Here is a 6,190-nt window from a genome sequence, read left to right as displayed (position 1 = left end):
ACCTCATGCATTTCATATGTGCAGAGAGATGCCACTCAGGGGTTCTTTACCATGTTGTTTTTCACCCGACAATTGTTGAAGAGAATGTAATGAGAGAGTTTTTGTGACTTGATGCGCACGTGCCTAACGTGCAGTAATCTGGTTATCCCGGAAATTCTGTACAGTACAAATCATGCATGCCATTGCGAATACGCTGTCTATTTGAGGGCCTCACAAGAGAACTCCTCTACATCAATTATTCATCTTGCATTTTACGCGGTAATCTGTCGCGTTTGCGACACATCCCGTGGTGCGGCTGTGGAAATGAGATATGGCGGTGGATCGCTTGACCCCAAGTTTGCAGGCGTGAAATTTGCATGTGGTGATTACAGTCGGGATATTATTCAACATTCTGCCATAATTCTGCACGCGTCCCGCGGGACCCGTGCCGGTGACAGTCCGTTGGATGTGACAGATCGACGTCCGATCACCCAGCCTTAGGCAGAGTAGTAGGACTAGATGGTGGAAAATTGGCTGATTCCACATCCATATGTCATTTGGCAAAAATGTCAGTCGTCTCACCTGCTCCGAGGGAACCTCCGCCCTTTGTTACGTGGGACTTACGTCGTTTGAGTGACCAAGGGTGCATGTCTGCCATGAGTTTTGCTCAAAATCTGTCAGTCCAGTAGAGTCTTGACCATCTGTCTTCCAAAAGCTTTGAAATCATTGCCTGTCACTACAGTCAACTACAGCTGTCCCTCCCTTTTTGCCAAGAATGGGTTGATCCAGGGAAGCTTCGAAACATGATGCTGAAAGGCTTGCCTGCTTTTAAGGACAGTTGACCATTGTGCCTTAAAAGGAAAGCGAAGCAGCAAATTATGGCAAACGTTAACAACCGTGCACGACAGGGACACTTGTTGGTGCAGTGCTGTAACGTCAGATACATTTGTTCTGCTACACTCTTAGTGGTAGGCTTCAAAAGGTTGTGACAGCACCACTCAGCTTCCAAATGACATTAGTAGAGTGATAAGGCCAGTTTTGTTCTGGTTGCCATTGGGTTTCCCTAGTATATGTAAAGATATTTCTCATACTCTGCTGTTTAACCTAAGGCCATACCAATTTATTTCCTTGGTTCTTGCACATTGTCAGTTGAAAACAATTGGAAGAAACATTATAAAAGCAAAGAGTACGGACAAAAAGTTGAATATGACTGTATTCACTCCATAAAACTGAGTACACCAAAATAAAATAAAAAACTGGTCCTTTGGTTTTCATCATGTTTTTCTAGTTTTTAAATTTAATTTTAAAAAAATTTGATAACTAGGAAATTAAATTGTTTTTATCAAGGCCTTCTCAGGAATGTTAGTGGGGATTGATGATACTGCATCATTGAATCTCTTTAAATTCCCAGTAGATTTTTTAAATGTGGAAATTTGAGACTTGACGTTAATTAATAGTATACCTATATGACATGCGTATATTTTTGCTACATACATTACTGGAAGAAAAACCATCTAAAATACATACACATGTAGAATACAACATCTAACGAATAATCAGCCAACTTGGTTGCCATGCCAAAATGTTTGGCAATCCTGCGAATATAAAAGATTTTAGATTAAATGTGTGTGCAAAGAGATGCCATAAAAGCCCATTAAGTTTTATGTTTGTCAACAGCGCTTCAGGCCATTTTGAAATATGTTCTCCTATGTAATTCCTACCATTTTCCAAATCCTCACTGGGGAAATATAACATAGCCGGGAGCAGTAATAGATAATGGATATGAAGCTGCCAATTGTTGGGAGACTTACCCTACTTTGGGGAAAACAATCACTCCAAGAAGGGAAACTTGTGAGCCATATAAATGGGCAGATTGGGGAGGGATGTATGGATATTTCAAACTACTGTAATAGGCCCATGTAGCACAGCAGGTTCCAAAACATTGCAAGCTTCCAATGGTATATGGAGTTTATCTGTGGATAAAATAAAAATCTTTTAATTGTAGTAATTTCTCTTCCAAGAAAGCTACCTTGCTCCCAAGAAAGCAGCCAGTGAGGGTCACAACCAGAGTAGAGCGTAAGAACAGTTAAGTTTATCCTTTTTCAACCAATGGCAAACAGTTGTTCCATATTTTGTATCCAGCCCTGATTTCTTTGCGAAAAGACCATTTAATTTATTATGTTGCTGGTTAAATTCAATCAAAACTTTGATTGTTAATTCATCTGCATTCAATTTGGCAGAGTCTTTTGTGAAGATGAAGCAGAATTTAACAGTAATTTCCAACACTAGAAAATGAGCTCAAAAGTTTTGACCAAATGGCAACAGTCTTGGAATAGACAATACAATGGCATCACTTTGAAAGGCAAAGTTTGTGGTTAAGTTCGTAGGTACATTAAAATATACACTATAGCAGCAGTTTCAATAATACAGAATAGAATGATATTACATTGTCATGATTTTTCATGTGGGAAAAAATACAATGTGACAACAACAGCTGCAGTTTCAGCACTAGGGAAAGTAACCTTCCTAAGTACTAGTGGTTAGTGAATTCCTTTCTAAGGCCTCACCAATTTAATTTCTTGGTTCTCAGATTTGAAAAAAATTATGCTTAACTGGAACTAAATATTGAAAACTGAGCCTGAGGGTCAAGTTTATTCCTTGGTACACACACTGGTTTTACAGAACAAATACAATTATATTCAAGTTTTCGTCCCTGCCCTTTGCTTTTGTTTCACTTTGTAATGTCCTAGAGCCATGAAAAATGTTATTATCATTTTTTCAGTCTTGGTGTTAATCCCCTACGCTTACAGGGAGTAAGACTTATAACTGTCCATCACTGTGGAACAGCAAATACCATTGCTCTGCAGTGTAGTAGGTGGGATGATCCGATGATAGTTGACGCTTCCTGGTAACCTACCAGCAACTTCCCTATCTTCTGACATTGATTCCTCCCAACATATCTGGGTTTGTCTGCTTGACGAATGTCTTCATTCTCTCGTCCCTTCAAGCTAGACTTGATAACCCTTCTAATATTGGTTGAACCCACACCAAACGTACCCATTAGCGGGGGAGGGTCATCAGTGGGGGTGATCGTCATAATCATAAAAATGTCCCTGGAGATATATGGATGTTTCCGTCACATAGCCTTTTCTGGGATCTACCATGTTGCTTCCATGTGGATGGTTGCTTGTGTCCTTATAATTCACAGTCTTATGGTCATTTTAGTTTGGTCAAAAGGCTGGTACACCTCTGTTGTCCAGTATCCAGATTTGAAAATAAGATGCATACTTTATACGTAGTCTGCTATATATTATGCCCACGAGCAACTCTCTAGTGTGATCTGTTGATCTATTGAAGTTGTGGACAAAATTACCTGAGAGAAATGAAAGAAGATGGTTCTTAATAACCTAATGTGTTTGTCCTTGAGCTGGGCTGGAACAGCAGGTTCCCCTGTTACAGTAGTGGAAAGGCCAAGGATATCTGTTTAACAGTGCCATTGTTGCTTTCAACGTGTTTATCAAATGCATGTCAAAACCAGTCTGACTCCAATATGTTAAAATAGAATTTGAACAATGGCAGAATACAAATTCTTAATGAAAGCTTATATGTTTAACTCTCTTACAGGATTATAATGATTAAAAACATCTCAACACATGTTGACATATTCAATATATACATGTACATGGTTATGTAAAGATTCAACATGATAAAGTTCAACATGATAAAACTGTTTGTTGATGTTGACACAAAGCGTGCAATCCCTCTGCAAAATCCATTGACCTGAAGTGAAATTAAACAATTGAAAAGTTCTGACTGTGTTTCTCACATTGATTTGATAAATTTTATCACAGTTATCCCTCTACAAAAATGGACTCTCCCATCAGATATTGATGTGACTTGTTTGGCAGACAGAGGTCATCGTTCCTGGTCGTGGGAGGGGGGTGACTCATTCTGCCATTGCGAGTAGTGTCCTCTAGCGGTGGATTCCTGTGACAGCCATTTTAGAATGATGAATGTCACATTAGGAAATGTCACCATTTTGATGAGGAGAAACATCTGATTTGTTGAGCACCTCGGGGTGTGATGTATCTCTGCCATTTTTCAACTGAAATGTAATAAAAGTTCAAAAATCGAGGTCTGCCAGGGGTCGTTAATCATCGTCCACAAATGGTGGGATGTTCGCATGTGCATAATTAGATGTAAGTTGCCTGTGCTCTGGGGAAGCTTGGGTTCTAATAGTGCTGCTTGTAGAGTTGTGGACACACTGCTTTGATTGGATGGATGACATTTGCACAGGCATCAATATTTGTCTGTTTTGAAAAAAAATAGTTTATGACCATACTATAAATGGCACACAGAAGTTGCATAATGAGCACATGTATGCCAAGAATTAAAAAAAAAGTGTCTGAAAGTAAATGCTAATGAGCAAAGTTGAAAAAGAAGATGTTGTAATATATGTATACATTTAAATTTCAATAGTTAATATTCAATAAGCAATCTGTCCTGCTGACTTAAAGATCTATTGCAAAATTGTGTATTGAACAAAAAGAAAATCCACAAGCTGTTAAACACTGCTAAATCTGAGTTTGGAAAACTTCCAGCAATTTTAGATTCATAATCATGAATAAGATTGAAGGACACCTATAACCATGTGTATTACATTTTGATAAGTGAAGGTGCTGCTTCTTTCTGCGTCTCCTAAGAGAATTACTAAAAATCAGGGCAAACATCTTTAATAACTGATACAAGTATGATAAGTTCCATGATTCATACTTAGGGGACTTGTCAAAAGCTACCCCTCGGGACATGTAGGTTGACAACCTTTAAACAACGACAAATTACGATGCATGATTTCAGATCAATTTTTGATATTTTCTAGTTCTTTCCAGTGCTTGGAGGCAAATTGAAGGGACTGTTTCAAAAGGTCTAACTTTCACATATGGATCCTAATTTTTGATCTAAAAAAGGTGAATTTCAAACCAGTTTAACTCACTGAAGAGCTAATCTTCCATTAGTTGTGATAGAGAAGACAGATGCTATTTGCAGGTTCATTGTACTGGAGGTATTTCCCAAGCTCTTTTCAACAAGCAAATGAACAATGGATCACGGCTCAACATTCTGTCCCAAGAATTACGAGTAGTGTGCATGTAGAGTGAGAAACAACAACTGGGATTTGAAATCTAGCATTGGGACTGAATTGTCAAAAATAACAATTATGATGACAAAAATGTTTTGTTTACACACGACTTATAATGTAAGTTCATAATCTCCCTGTCTATGGATATCTACAACTTATGTTTTACAGTCACCATCAAACTTGCACTTAGCCCAATATTAATGAACTGCCATAGATAAGAAAATAACCTTGAAATATTCATTGTGATGTAGCCGGGAGTGTTAATCATTGTAGAGGAAGATAGATGATAAGTGTTCCATGACTGTATTACTTTAAATGTCAATCTGCTGTGTTCACATGTGTTGAGACTGTCCAGGGACAGATAGCCATCGGATGTATGATGTATGAGCCTCTTACACAGGCCATTATCAGCTCCTGATCAATGTACGTGAATGCCGATGGACATGAAGGCTTTAACAAGATTCGGTCTGGAGTTTGTAGTGCTGGCATAATTGGGGCATTAATCCAAGTCTGTCAGATGTACTTCATTTTCAACTTTCACCGTTGGCCCTTATCATACAACAGTGCTGTTCTTACTATGGCTCCTAATGCTGATATGATATTGTCAGAATAGCTTGGTTAAGGGATGATGCTGATGATGCTGTATCAAAACTACTAGCATTCATTTTTTTGGTCAGGACTTTTTCTGTCATTTGATATGGAAATTTTTAGTTCTTAGATAACAAACAAAAAATTTTCCAGCACAATGTATGTCAATGACACCATTGAGCTGGCAATATAGTTTTGTAGTTATCGTTGTTGACTTGAAATCTGAAGGTTCTGCGTTCCAATCTGTACCAAGACCTAAATACTTTGCCCTCGGCAAGGCACTTTATACCTATATTCTTACTCAACTCAACTCACTGGTGAAAATAAGTACCTAACTTGAGTAGGGATGTCTTCTCTGATTTGATGTGAAGCCAGAGGTTCCATGTTTAGGATAGCCACACCTCAGGCACATAAAAAAAAAATTCCTTCTCACCCGTGAAAAAGAGTAAGGATTCATCTGGTCTAAGTGGACCCAGTCTAAAGCAG

The 6,190-nt window shown here is 38.4% G+C and overlaps 1 protein-coding gene across 9 annotated transcripts in view; it reads left to right on the top strand.

Annotated features, from left to right (window-relative positions):
- Positions 1-6,190, top strand: part of LOC118410906 (CUGBP Elav-like family member 3-A) — a 233,547-nt gene that overhangs the window by 68,865 nt on the left and 158,492 nt on the right. The gene's annotated exons all lie outside the window — the stretch shown is intronic.

The sequence above is a fragment of the Branchiostoma floridae genome, chromosome 3, assembly GCF_000003815.2.
Source record: "Branchiostoma floridae strain S238N-H82 chromosome 3, Bfl_VNyyK, whole genome shotgun sequence".
NCBI lineage: Eukaryota > Metazoa > Chordata > Leptocardii > Amphioxiformes > Branchiostomatidae > Branchiostoma > Branchiostoma floridae.
The sequence above is the reverse complement of the archived record's forward strand: the minus strand, read 5'-3'. Positions and strand labels throughout refer to the sequence as shown.